General features: G+C 45.4%; 1 protein-coding gene across 1 annotated transcript in view; it reads left to right on the top strand.

Moving 5' to 3' along the window:
• Positions 1-9992: 9992 nt before the first annotated feature.
• Positions 9993-18527, top strand: part of LOC147027994 (testis-specific expressed protein 55-like) — a 79666-nt gene continuing 71131 nt past the window's right edge. The window contains exon 1 of the transcript XR_015057368.1: positions 9993-10055. The gene's annotated coding sequence lies outside the window, so the exon portion shown is untranslated. The remainder of the gene's footprint in view (positions 10056-18527) is intronic.

Genomic DNA, 18527 nt, shown 5'->3' with positions numbered 1-18527 from the left:
GATCACTGTACACCTCAGATATGTATGTTCATGTCGCGTAATATTGTTATTTTGGAGTAGGGTGGAGGCTGAAATAATTCTGCAGATTCGAGTCCTTGTAATCGTTTCAGACTTCGTAAGAACCCAACAGATAATGTTCTACCAAGTTGCAACCATCCACGTACATCTCAAATGTGTTTTTTTTATAATATTGATTCTAGAAACTTGGTTGACAGTCCAGGTGTGTGACAAGAACGAATTGATTCGATTTTGGTGAAGATCCGGATCTGGATGCAGATTTTAAAAGTGATTTTTCACCATTTGGATGATGGGGCTAAAAACGATATATATTACATGATATCAAAAAAAGTTGTATCCGAAATATAACAAAACTAGGTATATGAGTTGGGTAGTTGAGAAGAACATGTCGATTAGCTTTTGGTCAAGGTCCGGATGTAGATCCGGCCTCATCAGTGTAGTACAACAGGTATACTGTTTAGTCTCGTGGAGTTTTGTGCTCCACCCAGTGTCGTAGTTCATTCTCACATTCACTGCAATCGATATATTGTATAGCCCTGTGATGCTCTGCATTGTTAAATGCTCAGTTTTGTTACCTTTTCCACTGAAGGTGGATGGAGCTTATGCTTTCACCCTTGTCTGTATGTCTCTGTCTGTCTGTCTGTTTGGATGTGAAAAGAAATCTCAAAAAGTTGCGGACGGATTCGGACAAAATTTGGTGGAGAGCTGGGGTATGTGACAAGGATGGTATGTTTAGATTTTGGTGAAGATCCGGATCTGGATCTGGATCCGGGAATTTTTGAAGTGATTTTTCACCATTGGGAGATCGGGCGAAAAACGACTATAGCATGACATATCAAAAAGTTATGGACGGATTCGGACAAAACTTTGTGGATGAGTTGGTTCGAAGACAAAAAGAAGCCGCTTAAATTTTAGTTCAGCTCCGAATTCAAATCCAGCCTATCAGTGGGATACAAAACGTAAACTAATCAGCTTGGTGGAGGGATGTGCTCCACCGAGTGCCCTTCTGGTTGTCAATGTTTCCATGGCTGGTAATTATCTGTGGACCCCTGTCATTTCAGAGACTGAGTATTTTGCAAACGTACTTCCAAACAATGCTCTACTTTTTTGAAGCTACTTTAATACACACTCTTGATTGTTATCGGATGGAGCAGCTGCCAATTTCCCCTTCGAGGGACAGTTCCTGTTGGCTCGTGTGCTGCTACCAGTGTGCTCGTATGCTGCTACCCTGCTACCAGTAAGCTGGTACTCATTTCACTGACCTCAGAATGTATAATGACAGGCTGAGTTAACCCACCTGGTGTTGGTTCAACAGAGAGACAGCGGCTCAAATTCAAGACACTAAGATCTAAAGCCATCCACCTTAACCGTAAAGCCAACACCAGGCTTCGAGGGGCAGCATGGCATACTCAATCATGCAATGTCCTGTCTGCAGGTCAGGTAAGGTATGGGAGCATGCACCAGAGCAGCGCGTCGCTGCGTCCACTTTCCGCCGGAACTCCAGGGACCTCCGTCTGGCCATCCCCCAGGCAGATGCCTGTCCCATCCCCATCTCCTTGAGATGCTGATCAACCTGCTGCAACCACAAGGCACGTGGTCGGCCCAAGTGCCTCCTCCACTCATGAGACTCCCTCATTGAGAGAATCTGGTGAGCAGGATCAGCATCAGGAAAACAAGCCACATGTCCATACAGCCACAGCTGAAGCTCACAGACGATGCAGGGAACAAATCTCATTTAAGTCTCTCTCAGCAACCGCTCGTTGGACACAAAGTCAGATCAGCGATAGCCAAGGGTTCTCCGAAGAGACCTGGTGCCAAAGGAATGTCTCCATCTCAGATCCCTGGTCAGAGTCCAAGTCTCACATCCATAGAGCAAGACTGGAAGCACCAAGGACCTGAAAACTCACACTTTCGTCCTCCCGCACAGGTACCGGCAGCGCCACACCCCATGATTCAATGAATCCATGACTCCCCAGTTCCGACCCAGATGTCTGTTGACCTCTGGCTCAAAGCCAGCAGAGTCATGAATATCACAGCCAAGGTAAGTGAATCTCTCCACGACCTCAACATCCTCACCACAAACAGGCCGAGACGGGGCAGCAGCATCCAGGATTTCATTGAAAGCCTGGATCTTAGTTTTGACCCAGAAAACCCGTAATCCCAGTGGCTCCAACTCCTCGTTCAGCACCTCAAGGGCCCCCAAATGATAGTGAGAGTCTCTGCAAAGATGACTGCATAATCTGCGAAATCAAGGTCAGAGATGTTGACATTCCTAAATGATGCACCAGCTTGAGCTATCTGACATCCTCCCCAGAATCCAGTCCATACATATGCTGAAAAGTGTGGAGGCCAGTACACACCCCTGACGAACTCCAGTAACAACTGGAAGTAAGTCAGGGATGGTATGGCCGTTGGCTCACAAGGAGCTGGTCGCTGGTCTAGTCGCTCTGATGGTTACCATACACAAGGAGTTACTGTCGCTGTGTCCAATAAGCTGACCCCAATAATAATTGAGGTAACACCGGTCAACGAGCATATTATGAGATTAAGGATTCGTCACTCCTTCGGTGTCATTTCCCTGGTCTCTGTTTATGCTCCGACTGAGGCGAGTGATCTCACCGTGAAGGATGCATTCTACGCCACACTCGAGTCTGTGGTTGATCAGTGCCCCAGACGAGATACACTTCTCGTCTTGGGGGATTTCAATGCATTGACTGGAACTGATAGGGATGGTTATGAGGTGTGTGTTGGTCCCCATGGGTCAGGAACTATGAACCAGAATAGCACTAAGTTCCTTGACTTTGCAAGAAGTCATGGACTTCGGGTGGCTGGTTTATGGTTTCAGCGCCCACAAGCTCATCGCTGGACTTGGTATTCCAACGCTGGCGGTGTGGCAAAGGAGATTGACCATGTCCTCATTGATGGTCGCTGGAGGATGATCCAGAACTGCAGGGTCTACCGGAGTGCTCAGTTCCTCAATACTGACCACAGGCTTGTTGTAGCAACTCGAAATCTACACCTTAAATCCTGGAGAATGACACCATCCCAGCCGAGGCTGGATGTTGGCAAGCGCAGGGATGAGAGAGTAGCTGCGGAGTTTGCGAACAGGCTGAGTGGACACTTGGGGGGTCTGGGTGCTTTGGGGGGTCCTGAAGAGTTGTGGAGTGCCTTCAAGACCACCGTCTTGATATTGCCGGTGGATGTCTTGGAACCCACCGCAGGGCAAAGAAGAATTTTGTCTCTCAAGGGACACTGGATACCATTGACCAGAGTCGCAGGGCCAGGCTGAATGGCAGAGCTGAGCTGTTCAGGGAGCTGAGGCGCAAAACTGTACGTCCACTGAAGCTGGACAAGGAGGCCTATGTGCAAGGAATCTGTGAGGGGGTAGAGCATCACCTGTGGACATGTGATTCTCGACCCGCTTACAGGGGAATTCGCGCATTGCGTTCATCCAAGCCCATCCCTCGGAGCACTGCAGTTAGAGCAGAGAGTGGTAGGCTCTTGACAGAGGAGTCTGAAGTGAAGGCCTGCTGGGCCGGTTACTTAGGGCGGTTGTACCGGGCTGATCCCCCCGCTGTCGAGTTGGACGTCAAGGGTGTTACAATCCCTGTTGCTGACCCTCAAATCAACTGTGGTCCACCTTCGCTTATGGAAACACGGGCTGCGGTGAACCGGTTGAAAAGGGGCAAAGCTCCAGGGATCTGTGGCATCCATGCTGAACTTCTCAAAGCTGGTGGAAATGCTGCACTCGTGTCATTGCATGCAGTTTTGTGCTCTGCCTGGAATACAGGCATCATCCCAACTGACTGGAAGAGGGGCCTTGTTGTTCCTCTCTGGAAAGGGAAGGGTGATCGCCAAGACTGCAACAACTACTGAGGGGTGATGCTGCTCTCAGTGCCGGGCAAGGTCTTTGCTCGGATAATTCTTGATAGGGTTCGCCACCATCTGCTTGAGCACCAGCGTCCAGAGCAGTCAGGCTTTACACCAAAGAGGTCAACGATTGACCGTATCCTTGCCCTTCGTGTCCTCACCGAACGCAGACGAGAGTTTCGGCAGGGGCTGCTTGCAGCCTATGTTGATCTCTGTAAAGCGTTTGATTCAGTGAATCGGGATGTCCTCTGGAGGATTCTTGGTCTTCGTGGGGTGCCACCAAAACTGATCGATCTGATGTCTGAACTCTACTCTGGTACTGAGAGTGCTGTGAAGTGTGGTGGTACCATCTCTGACTTATTTCCAGTTGTTACTGGAGTTCGTCAGGGGTGTGTACTGGCCCCCACACTTTTCAGCACTTGTATGGACTGGATTTTAGGGAGGATGTCGGAGAGATCAAGCTGCGGTGCATCGTTTGGGCATGTCAAGATCTCGGACCTTGATTTTGCAGATGATGCAGTCATCTTTGTGGAGACTTTACATATTCTTTTGGGGGCCCTCGAGGTGCTGAATGAGGAGTCAGAGCCACTGCGATTAGGGGTTTCTTGGGTCAAAACTAAGATCCAGGCTTTCGGTGACATCTTGGATGCTGCTGTCCTGTCTGTGTCTGTTTGTGGTGAGGATGTTGAGGTCGTGGAGAGATTCACTTTCCTTGGCAGTGATATTCATGTCTCTGCTGGCTGTGAGTCAGAGGTCAATAGACGACTGGGTCGGGCCTGGGGAGTCATGGATTCACTGGATCATGGGGTGTGGCGCTGCCAGTACCTGTGCGGGAGGACGAAAGTCCGAGTTTTCAGGTCCTTGGTACTTCCAGTCTTGCTCTATGGATACGAGACTTGGACTCTGACCAAGGTTCTGAGACGGAGACTTAATTCCTTTGGTACCAGGTCTCTTCAGAGAATCCTTGGCTTTCGCTGGTCGGATTTTTTGTCCAACGAGCGGTTGCTGAGAGAGACTCGGATGAGATTTGTTACCTGCATAGTCCGTGAGCGTCAGTTGCGGCTGTATGGACATGTGGCTCGTTTTCCTGACGCTGATCTTGCTCACCAGATTCTCTCAGTGGGGGAGTCTCGTGTGTGGAGGAGGCCAGTGGGCCGACCACGTGCTGCGTGGTTGCAGCAGGTTGACCATCATCTCAAGGAGATGGGGATGGGCCTGGCATCTGCCTGGGGGATGGCCAGATGGAGGCCCCTGGAGTACCGGCGGAAAGTGGACGCAGCGACGCGCTGTTCTGGCATATGCTCCCATACCTGACCTGACCTCACAAGGAGCTCCTCTGCCCTTTGCAGGTTTTCTTTTTACTCCTGCTGATTGTCCATATCCAAACACCCTCCTCACCAGGAAACCTGGTGGAGGAGACGGTTTAGTCGCAGACAACCTGACCATGGAACTCTGTCTGCAGAGCACCAAGATGTCGGATTTGGAATCGAATGAGACTCGATGGTACAAAGCTGCTGCACCTTTTTGCAGCTCGTGACAGTTGACCTGTATGCACATTCATGATTGCTGTCCTTTCATATTATTACACATGATAATTAATTTAATATATCCGCAGGACAACAAATAACAACCAATATCAAAATAAAACTTTAGCTTTGCAACAACAATGTTTGAGAATGTCACAGAAGGCTCCAATAAAAGTTTTGGAACTTTTTGTGGTTGTAAATAAAGTTTTGTTTGTGCTGAGTTTGAAGGAAACCTTTGCATCCAGACAGGTACCACTGTACTTTGGAACAATGCACAAACTGTTTTTCTTGTCACACCAATTTCCCATCACCCTCGGGTGGTTTGGAAATCGGCCATGGAACGTGTCGGGTGGATATTCTGTTATCGTGTACCTGGCCAAAGTATTATATACAAAGTTTAAAAAGTTAATCTGCCTTTCTCACAATTACTGCTCATAATTCCAAGCATTTGTTTTATTCAAACGTACTTGTGCATTACTATCACAGTGTTAGAATACATTTAAACAGTGAGTTGGGATGAGACGGTGGGGTGATGTGGGAAAGGGAGGTTCTTGCGAAGGGAGTGACAAAGAGCAACGTGGAACATGAGAGTTGGGTGTGCTCATCACAAACAAACTGCAGGTGAAAAGCCTCCAAGAATACAATGGTGTGATCATATTTCCCTTTGCCCTCTGCTCCCCCCCTCCCGCATCCCTCTCCCTGCATACAATATACCAAACCGAGTAAGTATATCAGGCAGCAGAGTCTCAAAACAGATGAATATCATTCCCAGAAATCACCCCTAAACTTTCATATAATACTTGACAACAGGGCCTCTGATAGGCGACCGTGGAGCCCGCAGCCGCAGGGGGCCACCCACAAAGAGGGGCCACCCACACCAGCTTGCAATATTTTCAAAGCATCTTCAAAGTCCAATTGTGCAATATAGATGTTTCCAATAACACGAGCCATGTGTGCCTACCAGCTGCCAATCGTTTATCCAGGGTCGGATTTAGGCATGGGCAAGCTGGGTAGTTGCCCAGGGGCCTCCACAACCAGGGGGCCTCCACAACCAGGGGGCCTCCACATATTTCATGAAAAAAAATTGTTAGGAAAAATGTATTTGTGAGTGCCTGAATGGTAGTTGGCAGTTAGTGGAATAGATATAAGATATTCATCTATAACCGATATAAGATATTCATTTTATATAGAAGTTCAGATTCTTTGTTCTTGAAAAATATACTTTATGGATGACTGTAAATATGTCTCGTCACCTTTTTAGTATTCTGAGGTAGGGTGGGCCTCCACTGCTGAAGGCTGCCCAGGGGCCACCACATGTCTAAATCTGGCCATGCGTTTACCTGATGGGATTAATCAAAAGACATCATGTTGCACTTCACAAACATATTATATTGTTATGGATTTGGAAACCTTGTGCACACAAACAGCCAGAGTCCCCGTAGTTGTTATTTCGAGAAGTATGTGTGTAGTTAGAATCCATCCCTTATGTCTAATGGGAATTTTGTGTGTGCGCTGTGAGTTATTTTGTTTAGTTAGGTTTTTTACAACTACTACAACAACTACAACAACAACAACAACAACAACAACAACAACAACAACAACAACAGCGACAGCGACACTGACCCGCACTCAACCCGGTCGCCGTCCTGAAGACGATTACAAGCGGGCATAAGCCCCACCTTCCTGGGCTTCATGTGAGCAGGCCACGCCCCAGAGGCAGAGGATTGATGGGCATGACATGGATGCATGAACAGGAAGAGGGCGTAAGAGGCAGCAGACCAAATCGGACGAGAGAGAGAGAGGATGTCAGTCGGAGGACACAGAGGATCTCGCTTTTGCTCTCGGGACGGTGAAGGATGCACAATTCTCATGTTCGTGCTGTGTGAATTTGGCTCACGTGCTAAGCAGAAAGTTGGCCATTGACGGTTCTGATGAGCCATGAAGTGTATACGATTCAGAGGAGGGAAGGAGAGCGTGCCTCCTGGCCTCCTCACGTGGCCTCAGATATTGTCTCGTCGTGTGGGCCATCGTTGTGAACAGACCGGGTGCAGGAGAGGAATGGTCAGCATATTCGCTCATGAAAAGAAGCTGCATGGAGTCGATGAGCCTTGGTGTTGATTACCACTCACAAATTGCCTGACGTACGATCTTCCATCCATCCATCGGGACCATACTTTGTGCAGAGCGTTGGTGCTGCCTTTGCAGTCTCCTTGGCAAGTGGACACAATCCTGGATGGGTCGCCACTCCACACAATATACCAGCATGCTGGCACTCATTTTGCTGACCTCGGAAGGATGACATGCCGAGTTAACCTCACCTGGTATTAATTCAACTGCTGAGCGGGATTTGCACTCAGGACCTTTGGATCCCAAGCCCGCCACCCTAACCATTAAGCCAACACAAGGCATGTATGATGTACCTTCGGCGAGAAAGCAGCTTGGTGCCATTTTGTTGGGCACATCTGTGAAATTCCTCGATTCAAACCTCCCTCAAGACCATCTCTGGGCAAAGCTAAGTACCATAATCAAGGAAGGATTTTTCTTTGGTTCACTTTCCCCTTGTCTATATTTAAGTCTGTGTGGAGGTGCCTCAATTAGATGTAGATTTAGGTTACCTCACGTTTTTCGTTCATTATTATAATTTGAATTATTGTTATTGTACATATTTGACTCTTGTTATGAAATTATTATTTAGTTAATTCAATTTGCTTGTGTCCATGTGTTTGTGCCGTTCTGGTGCAGCGCTTAACTGTTTTCCCACGCGCATATTAATCTCCGAGAGTCTTGGTTGTAGGCCTCCAATGGAGAAGTTTGGCCATCCATCCAGGTAGGGGTTAAACCCCTTGGCTCGACAATACATTACTTCAAAATAATTATCTTTTTGAGCACTTTTCGGAATGATGTGACCTTCACTTCGTTCTGTTCTCAAGTTATTGCCTTTGACCTTTAATTCCAGGAACTATAACGGGCACTCAGTAGAGCGCATACCTTCGCCAACGCTACTTTTTGCCCCCCCCCCAAGAAACCGTTGATTGTGAGGGTATTTAATCCCATACCACATCTGCCATCTCATATGTGTTATGATGGCTTAAAAACATTAAATTTCCTGTGTCATATGGTAAATCACAAGATTGGGCATTGAATTCACAACATTTTGGCATTGGTTGCATGCAAATTGGATAAAAAATCGACCGCACTATGGCAAAATGACGATTTTGACCTTTTCATGACCTCGACCTTGACCTTTGTACTCTTAATTTTGTAATTGGTATTAGAGTGTGGGGAACAGAACAGTCAACATTTTGGTGTTTGTTTCATGCAAATCAGATAAGAATTGACCGTTATGACTAAAACCGCACATTTTGCAATGTCGTGACCCCCCTGACCTTTGACTCCCAACCGCTAATAAGGGTTATTACGTCATTGTGTCATGTCACATATCACAAGATGGGGCATTGAATTCTTAACATTTTGGCATTAGTTGCATGCAAATTGGATACAAATTGACCACGCTATGGTAAAAAGACGATTTTGACCTTTTCATGACCTTGACCTTGACCTTTGACCCGATCGCTCCCAAAATCTAATCAAATGGTCCTCGGATAATAACCAATCATCCCACCAAATTTGCTGCGATTCAGTTCAATACTTTTGGAGTTATGCGAATAACAAACAAACTAACAAACAAACACACATATTCACAAATAAATAAATAAATACACAGCAATCAAAACAACCTTCGCAACAAAGTTTGCGAAGGTAATTAGTGATTTTTGTCTGTTCAGGCAACACTACATCTATGCCCAGTTTGTTGGTGATCTCCAGATCGGGTCATTATTGACATAGTTATGTGCATAGATATGTTCAGAAATCATAAGTTCTACATTTGCTCTTTCCATCGTGAAATTCGAATAAATGACGTCATTTTTCTCCTGTCTGAATTCCTCAACTCGCTCGTCATTTTATTTTAGCGATCTGATTGGGGTTTTTAAGAGGGTTTCACAAAATAATTTCGTTTTTTAAGAGGGTTACACAATAATTTTGAATGAGTTCGCCAGCACAGTTTCTGAGATATAAACATTTTTAAATGTTCACATTTTCAGTCATTGTGATTGTTTCAGAACAAATTTTTGAAAATGGGGTATCCCGGTGGAAAGTGACAGTCCAATCGGAAATCAAATTTGATTAGTCATACAGGAAAATGTTTTTTTTTTTTTCACTCATTTGATTTCATGTGAAAATGTCACTTCACGTCATTTTCTGGGGAATTGTGACATAATCTATACTAATAAGTGTGTGTGTGTGTGTGTGTGTGTGTGTGTGTGTGTGTGTGTGTGTGTGTGTGTGTGTGTGTGTGTGTGTGTGTCTTCCATAACTCCAAAACCATAAAACCTATCAGACTGAAACTTTGCATGCTTACTAAGAAAACTCCGTGAAAGCGCAGGCATGAAAATTGTGTGTTTGGGTTAATTAAAACATCCCTTTTGAAGATAATTAACGGCCTTATTTAATATATCCTTCATCAGGCGATCCTCGGCCACCTCGGTCTCTGGGGTCTTAAGGCGATTCCTGGGTTACCTCAATGGGGTCTGAAACGGCCATGTTTTTTGGCCTGCTCAATCCTGCATTGACTTGGAACAGGTCGCAACAATTTCTTCACGATATAATGGTTTTTTTCACTTTCCTCACTCATATTATCGAATGCGTGTTCATCATATATACAAATCGCTGTGTTCATTGCTTTTGTAAGTGCTGTAGTTTTCAAATTAGGAGCTTTTTTGTATACATTCTCGAGGCTCGCACGAGAGCGAACACACAATGCACAGCAAGGGCGGCAAGAGACGGGAGGGGTGGGAGTGGGGAGAACAAAACAGTGGGGAACAGAGACATTAGGAGATCTGTGGAAGGGAGAGGGATGGGGCAGGGAACATGGGATATACAAGATGGACACCACAGGGACTTTCAGGAAGGAAAGCAGGGAATTTGAAGGAGGTGGGTTTGGGGTGGATGAATGGGGTAGAAAAGATTGAGGTTTTGGATTGGGGGGGGGGGGAGGAAGACAAGAGTTGGTGGTGAACAACTGTTTTGAAGGCCTGCAGGGAAGAATGGGATTTGTTAGGGCCACACGTTGGCTGTGACAGGAGAGGAAGTCTGCGAGCCATGAGTGGAGACTGGAGATCGCCTTGGATATCATGGTAAGAGAGTTTGGTGAGCAGGGCAGGGTGCCAGACCATGTCAAAAGCACGTGATATGTCTAACGATATGGCTCTGATTTCATGTCTGGCATGGAGTACCTCCATCCATTATTGGGAGAGCAGAAGCAGCATATCCAGGGTAGTGACCTGGTCTTAAACCAAATTGATGATCGGAAATCAAGCCATTGGAGAATAGGATGGATTTATAATGGTTGAAGCGATGATGGATTCCTTAACCTTACTGATGATTGGGAGAAGGCTGATTGGGATGTAATTGCAGGGACCTGTTTTTGTACCTTTTTTATGCAGAGCGGTGATGTTTTCTGATTTCCCAGCAGATGGCAGATGACCTTGAGCAAATGAGAGGGTGAATCAGACAGAGAGAGGGTGAGCAAGAGCAGAGGAGCAGGTTTTTAGGACATGTAGGCTGATGCCATCTGGACCGGTTGCAGAATATAAGTCGCTGCTTGACAGCAAACTCTGCACTTTGTCAGGAGAAAAGGACACAGAGTTCAGGGACAGTTGGATGCGACTGGGTAAGGTGGGCACAGAAAGCGATGGGTTTCAGATACAAGATTTAGATGCAAACACCGAGTTTAGGCATTCAGCCTTTTTATATGCGGTATCAGCAGTGTGGCCATTTGAGGTAAGGGAGGGAATGGAGGGAGAGCATACCCCAGAAACAGATTTGATTAGACCCCACCAGGAGTTGGAGGAGGGAGAGATGGTTGAGTTCATACATGGGATTCGAAAGATGTTGTTTTCTGGCTCTCCTGAGGGTAGACACACACTTGTTCCAAGCTTTATGTAAGGAAATGAGATTACCCTCAGTTGGGTTTGCTTTCCATGAGGCAAAGGCAAGTTGTTACAGGATAACTGCCTCACCACAAGCTTCAGTGATCCATGGGCAGGAGGAAGGGGAGGACAACTGAAGATGAGAGGGGGATAAATCTGTGCCTGAGAGAGAGCAAGTTTCTTTGAAAGAATTCCCAGGATGAGGTTATATTGGAGAAAATGGTGATGGGAGACCAGCCTCGAAGTTTGATGGCTGCCTGGAGGCCCTGCCAGTCAGCCTGACTGAAATGCCAGACTCGACGGTGCTGAGGTGGTTCTTCAATAACCGCCAAAGAGATGTTTACTTTGACAAGCACGTGGTTAGAAGAACCGATTGGAGTGGAAGAAAGAACAGCAGAAATTTTCAGGGAAATTTGTCAAAATCAGATCCAGAAGAGATGGAGTACCGTTGTTTGAGTTCTGGGTTGGGAAGTTGACCAATTGAAGTCACCACATATAAGGAAGAGAAGGCAGGGATGAGAAGACAGAAGTTGGTCCATGTTTTCAGATAGTGAGGCATAAATGGAGGCATCACTGTTTGGTGGACGGTACAGCACACATATAAACATGAGGTGGGAGTGGAGGGAAATCCATAGCCAGAGGTATTCCTGGGGGTGTGAGGGAGTGAGGACAGTGAATGGAGACTGAGGAATAGAGTCTTTGATGAAGTGAGCAACACCTCCACCAGGGCGAGGCTCAGGTCTGTCGTACCGGAGGAGGGAGTAACCTGGGAGAGATACTTGGGAGTCAGACACGTCTTTGGGAGGAAAGTTTCTGTTAGGGAGATTATGTCTGGTTTGTCAGTAACAACCTGAATGGAAAGATCTGTCAGGTTTGAGCAAAGGCCCTGGATATTTGAGGACCACACTGTTAATTAAGAGGGAGGGGCAGAGGCTTTGTGTGAAAGGGAGGGGAGGGGAGGGGAGAGTAGGACAAAGGAGGAGGGGGGAGGTAAGGAGAGTTGTTAAAAGAATGTGAGGGATAGAAAAAGAGGTGTGAATTATGATACAGTAATGAGTACCACACGTGTGAAAGAGGAAGATGAAGCATTATAAGAGATCGTTTTTATTGTGATAATTTGTTGTTGTTTTTTTAAAGAGATTGCAAAAGATTAGGTGAAGGAAAGGTTGAAAAAAAGATGGTGAGGTGAATGGTGAATTTGGATCGGTCAACGCAGAGGGTGGAAACAAACCACGTGGTTAAGGGAGGTGTATTGTTAAAAGTGAATTTGTTTGTTGTTTTTTTTGGTTTGTTTTTAATTCGGATTGCGTGAGGATATTTTTAAATTAGGATTTCTTGGAGCGATTTAATCCATCATATGATCCGATTTCCCACGATCTACTCTCACGGACTAATTAAACTATTTAATCAAAATATTATTTCGGTTTTGAGGCTCGGATATAGTCCGGACTGAATAAGTATCGAAATATGTTGTGAAATCTGATAATTTAAAGAAATGAGTCTTTTGACTAAGCCTAAGGCCAAAAAAAAAAAAAAAGTTGCATTGGCGTTACCCGCCTGACCCTAAAAATTCCGCCGACCCTACGTTTTTTTTTTGTTTTTTTGCTATCGAAAAATTTTGCCGACCCTATTTTATTGCTATTTTTGTTGTTTTGCTATCGTTTTCAAGTATCTTGTTGATTGCGATCGCGATCGCAAAAACCCGGAAGTGTTTCGGACAGAACCCGCCGACAAAAAGGGTGGTACTCGAGCCGGGGGAGATTTTGGGAGGGATTTATTAGGAAAAATAAAAATAAAAAATAAAAAAAAGATCCCGACCGACCTACCCTATTTTTCAGTGACCCGTTACGCCAATGCAACATTTTTTTTTTGACCTAATTACCAATTTACTTCAAGCAAGCAAGGCTAAGTTCCCTCCTCCATAGATACACAAGAAAATGTGAAATTTCCAAAGTATTAAACTTATCTTTTTCTACTGTTTGGAGAATTATATTGAGTGAACAAAAAAAGAAAGATTGTGCCAAAATTAACCAGCTTCATTGAGCTAAATGATTTAATGCATTTACTGCTCGACCTCACGCCCTGTCCCCCAGAGCGACTGCCTATCCATAAGCGTCTGCCAGACCTGTGTCTATATTTTCGGAGGTTTCGCGAAGTGCTCCATTGGAAATCAAAGTAAATCTGGTGAAAAATGGACGTTTTTTTTTTTTAAAGTTAAAACATTTGTGTGGACCCTGAACCGATGCACCGCATGATATGTGCACAGAGGAACAGGCAAGATGACGGATTATCTGCAATGTTTATTTCACGGGCGATTGAACGTTGTGATGTCTCCAGGGTTGCTCTGCATTAAGCTTCAACTCTTTTGTGGATAAAGTCATTATTTGAACTAATTCCTTTGATTTCATTAACTGTTGTGTGTGTGGTGAAGACTGGCTTTCAAGTGAAATGGATCCCATATGATATGCAGTGATGGCCGAGCAAACCATTTTTTTCAACCATTTAATTGGAGTGCTTGCATGAGTGCTTAAGCCACTTGCCAAATGCCTCACAGTTGATTGCGTTACCGTGCAACACCCTTCTGAGCGAATTGTTGACTCACTGCCGGCACTTTTGTTCGTCACATCATTCAGAGCGAGTAGTTGGTGCTCAGTCATCCTGAGCATACATGTAGTTTGTGCTCCATCACTCTGAGCGAGTATTTCGTGCTCAGTCACCCTGAGCGAGTATTTTGTGCTCCGTCACCCTGAGCGAGTATTTCGTGATCCGTCTCCCTGGGCGAGTATTTCGTGCTACGTCACCCTGAGTGAGTATTCCGTGCTCCGTCACCCTGAGCGAGTATTTCGTGCTCCGTCTCCCTGAGCGAGTATTTCGTGCTCCGTCACCCTGAGCGAGTGGTTGGTGCTCCGTCGCTCTGAGCAAATGGTTCGTGCTCCACCGCCCTGAGCAAATGGTTCGTGCTTCGTCGCCCTGAGCAAATGGTTCGTGCTCCATCACCCTGAGCGAGTGGTTCGTGTTCTGTCGCCCTGAGCAAATGGTTCATGCTCCGTCATCCTGAGCAAGCGGTTCGTGCTCCATCATTCTAAGAAAGTGGTTTGTACTCCATCATTCTGAGCGAGTGGTTCGTTGTCCCTCATTCTGAGTGATTGGTTCGTGATCAGCATGATTCCGACTGCATGAGAAGTTCCAAGGTGCAGAGAGAGATGGATGATGTTCTCAAATGTTTCAAGGAAGTCTCTGAACAGAAAATTAAGGCATCCACTCAAGTCTCCATTCTGAAATTATTTTGAAAAATCCGAAGCGAAACGGCCTCCATTTCATCTTCTGAGCCTTCAACCTCAACTGGACAACCTTCTATACCTGAATATGCCTGCCGCAACTCACAAGCCATATATACTGTATACAACCTCAATCTTGACAACACATTAAATAGTAATTAATTTTCATGTTTTTCTTTGTAATATTCTGCTTTTTTGCCCTTCCTCGCTCCCCCATCCCTCATCACTCCCCCATCCCTCATCACTCCCCCCATCCCTCATCACTCCCCCATTCCTGCTCACTTCCTTGCTCACCCACACCTCCTCATTCCTCCCTGCTTAGTCTCCCCCCACCCCTCACTCCCTCCTGTTTCCTTGCTTCCTCACCCCTCCTTGGTCTCCCTACCTCCTCGCTCCTCCACCCCTCTCTGCCCCTATTTTTCTCACCACCTGAGTATACCCATCATCCAGACAGTGTTGTTTTTTTTTTTTTTTACAGTTGGACCCTTCCATCACACTGCCTTCACTTGCCCTCCCCTCACGCTGCCTCTCTCTCTCTCTCTCTCTCTCTCTCTCTCTCTCTCTCTCTCTCTCTCTCTCTCTCTCTCTCTCTCTCTCTCTCTCTCTCTCTCTCGCTCTCTTTCTCTCGCTCTCTTTCTCTTGCTCTCTTTCTCTCTTTCTCTCTTTCTCTCTTTCTCTCTTTCTCTCTTTCTCTCTTTCTCGCTCTCTTTCTCTCTTTCTCGCTCTCTTTCTCTCTTTCTCGCTCTCTTTCTCTCTTTCTCACTCTCTTTCTCTCTTTCTCGCTCTCTTTCTCTCTTTCTCCATTTTTTGTTGTTTTTTTCCCTCCACCTTCCCAATAACCCCCCCCCCCACTCTCTCTCTCTCTTCCCAACCCCTCTCCCCCTCTCAGTATTCCCGTCAGCAAAGTGATGGGTGGGATTTGCTGGTGTACTAATGAATGAGTGTGTGTGTGTGTGTGTGTATGTGTGTGTCCTCCATAACTCCAAAACCATGAAACCTATCAGCCTGAAACTTGGCATGCATACTAAGAAAACTTCAAGGAAGTGCAAGAATGAAAATTGAGTGTTTGGGTTTATTAAAACACCCCCTTTGAAGATAATTAATTAATGGCCTTATTTAATTGTATCCTTCATCAGGTGATCCTCGGCCACCTCACTGTCTGGGGTCTTAAGGCGTTTCCTGGGTCACCTTGCTGAGTCTGAATCCCCCATGTTCTCTGGCCTGCTCAACCATACTTTGACTTGGAACAAGCCACAACGATTTCCTAACGATAATTTTTTTTTCCACTTTCCTCACTCATATTATCGAATGCCTGTTCATCACAGCTACGAATCACTGTGTATATTGCAATGCTTATAAACGCCTGGAGACACCAGCGTTTGTGGCTTTATTTCATTTGTGAATTTGAATAACCAAAATAATCTCTTAAACAAACCAGAATTACAAAATGTAAGCTCCACATTTGAAAGTATCAGAAAGTCAAACTCCCGCAAAAGTGTTGACTTGTCCAATTTGGACATTGCGTGAGCGTTTCCGGATGCATAGTTGTATCGACGGCAATTGGTAATAGCTTGCCAAACCAGGCATTCCGTTGGAGTGCTTGAGTGCTTTAGCCCTTACCGAGGAGTAAAGTACAGTTCGTGTCCTGATCGGGATGGACAGTCAATAGTTACTACAAGGTAGAGGTGCATATACAGCACATACAACGTGGTACATTTGGGCAGGAGTTTGTCTCCAGACTTGTCCGGACAGGAGTTTGTCTTTGAATAGGACCTTGTCTCCGGACAGGAGTTTGTCTCCAGACCATGTTTATAGCATGACTGGTAGAAAATGGATTTCAGACATTTAGTTTCCATCTTCACTCTTATTCTCTGTAGACTTATTTTGATGAAACAGTATGAATCGTAACTAACGCTCAACCTCACATCTGTCTTCCCTTCCCCCACCCTCCTCACTCCCCTCCTCCTCTCTCTTTTCCCCTCCACCGATTCACTCTCCGTCCTCTCTCTCCCCCACCCCTCTCTCCCCCTTTCTACCTATTTTTATCCCTCCCCCCTTTGGTATTACCGTCAGTAAAGCGATGGGTGGTATTTGCTTGGCCCAAATAATTTGACCTCTTCTTTGCCATGCCAAAGAGGCTTCCTTGTCGATGCCTCTCCTGTCAAGCTCTTTTTTTAATCTCCCTGCTCTTTTGTCATTCTCCCATTTGTCAGAGTTTATCTGCTGACATTTCTTTTTGTAGTTTTCCTTTTTTGTTCTTTGTAATCATTGGAGCTGTGTTTGTTTCTGTTTCATTTTCCTGTGTCGTATGCATCATTTGCACCTCTTTTTGGAAGTTTGTTGCTAAATGAATTAAGGATCCCTTTCCTAGTTTGTTGTTTTCCTGCTCATGTACAAATCTCAACAAACAGTCGGATGATCTTTTCACATCCTCCGCTTGTCCTGCACACGATGATCTGTGCATTTAGTTAGGCTCCATCAAACCTCCTCCTCCTCATCTCGGTAAGTACAACCTCGGTAGGCATTGGTTTTTGCAGAACATCTTGTGACTATTTACAAATTTCCTTGTTTTGATGACGAAATTGTTGATCTCCAATTGTGGCCAATTTATAATTGTACACCTATGTTGGAATACCAGGACTGCAAGTTGGTTTATAGCTATCGTTTTGTTTATTGGGGAGAGGGATGACTTCAAAATTAGTCTTATTCTGCATCAGTACTGATTACTGATTATTTTATGCATTTTTTGTGTTGTACCTGGGGGCTTTCTTCTATTCTAAGGTATTTGTAGGATGTTCCTGTGTTGTTGTGCTTTGATCAATTGAGATGTCTGTTCTTTTTGTTTTTCTCGTAGAAATGTGCATTTAGCGCATTTGTCAAGACCAAACTCGAATTGGATGTCCTCCAAGTCCTACCTTACTAGTTTCAGTTGATCTCCCAAATTCTTATCATTTTGGGCGAAGTTTTAGATCATCCACCGTCACTTCACATTTTGCATTGTGCTGTTAATAATAAATCCTCTTTTGTTGAAATTCATTTCCGATCTGTCTATGTTCATCTTTTTCCCATTGGTCCAGTGCTGTTTGCACCTCGGTTAGTCGAGGAGGTTATAATTGCCCGATTAATTTCCTCTCATCCAAGTCTGGTATGCACTAGCAGTTGCTTGGTCGCCCAAGTTAAAATCTAATTATGATAAGCTAAGTGCAGAGCCGAGGGCACGTCCCCATCAGGAGACCACGTGCCCTCTGGTTAAACAGTAATTAGGACACTGGAGGTAATTAGGAAATTACACTGGACCACGTGGTTGGCTAATTTGTGTTCGTGCTTGCCTCGCAACCCGCCGTGACACAAAATTATTCGTGCTCAGCGGCCTGAGGACGGGGAGTTCGAGAGGAACTAGAGTGCGTCTCCTCATCGTGAGCCTCGAACCCCGGATCCGTAACATTACATATAATCAGGCCCGTCGCCAGGATTTCCAAAAAGGGGGTGGGGAGGGTGCGAATCCAGAAAACTGAACAGTGTTTTATTGTCCAGATAGGGGGTCTTGGAGTACCTCCCAACCCCACCATGGAACACTCGAAAATATCTGCTTCAATACAATCATTTATCGAATTCTAGAGACTTGTTTTGAGATTTCTGCAAATTGGACGTACGTTGCTCCGTTATCTTGCAGGCTTTGCAAATTTTTAACTTTTTTTATCAAGTGAAAGAACAAACAATCCATCATCACATTTACATCTGCATTTCTATTGTTACAGATATCCAAATGGTGGTCATACCGACGTTCAGCAAAACTTCTTTGCTATCTATCGCATACCGATCATCCACAATAATGTGCAATATGT

Source organism: Eptatretus burgeri, chromosome 4 (genome assembly GCF_056783735.1).
Source record: "Eptatretus burgeri isolate ZD-2024b chromosome 4, Ebu_testis_v1, whole genome shotgun sequence".
NCBI classification, from domain to species: domain Eukaryota; kingdom Metazoa; phylum Chordata; class Myxini; order Myxiniformes; family Myxinidae; genus Eptatretus; species Eptatretus burgeri.
Note: the sequence above shows the minus strand (reverse complement) of the source record. Positions and strands in the feature narration are given on the sequence as shown.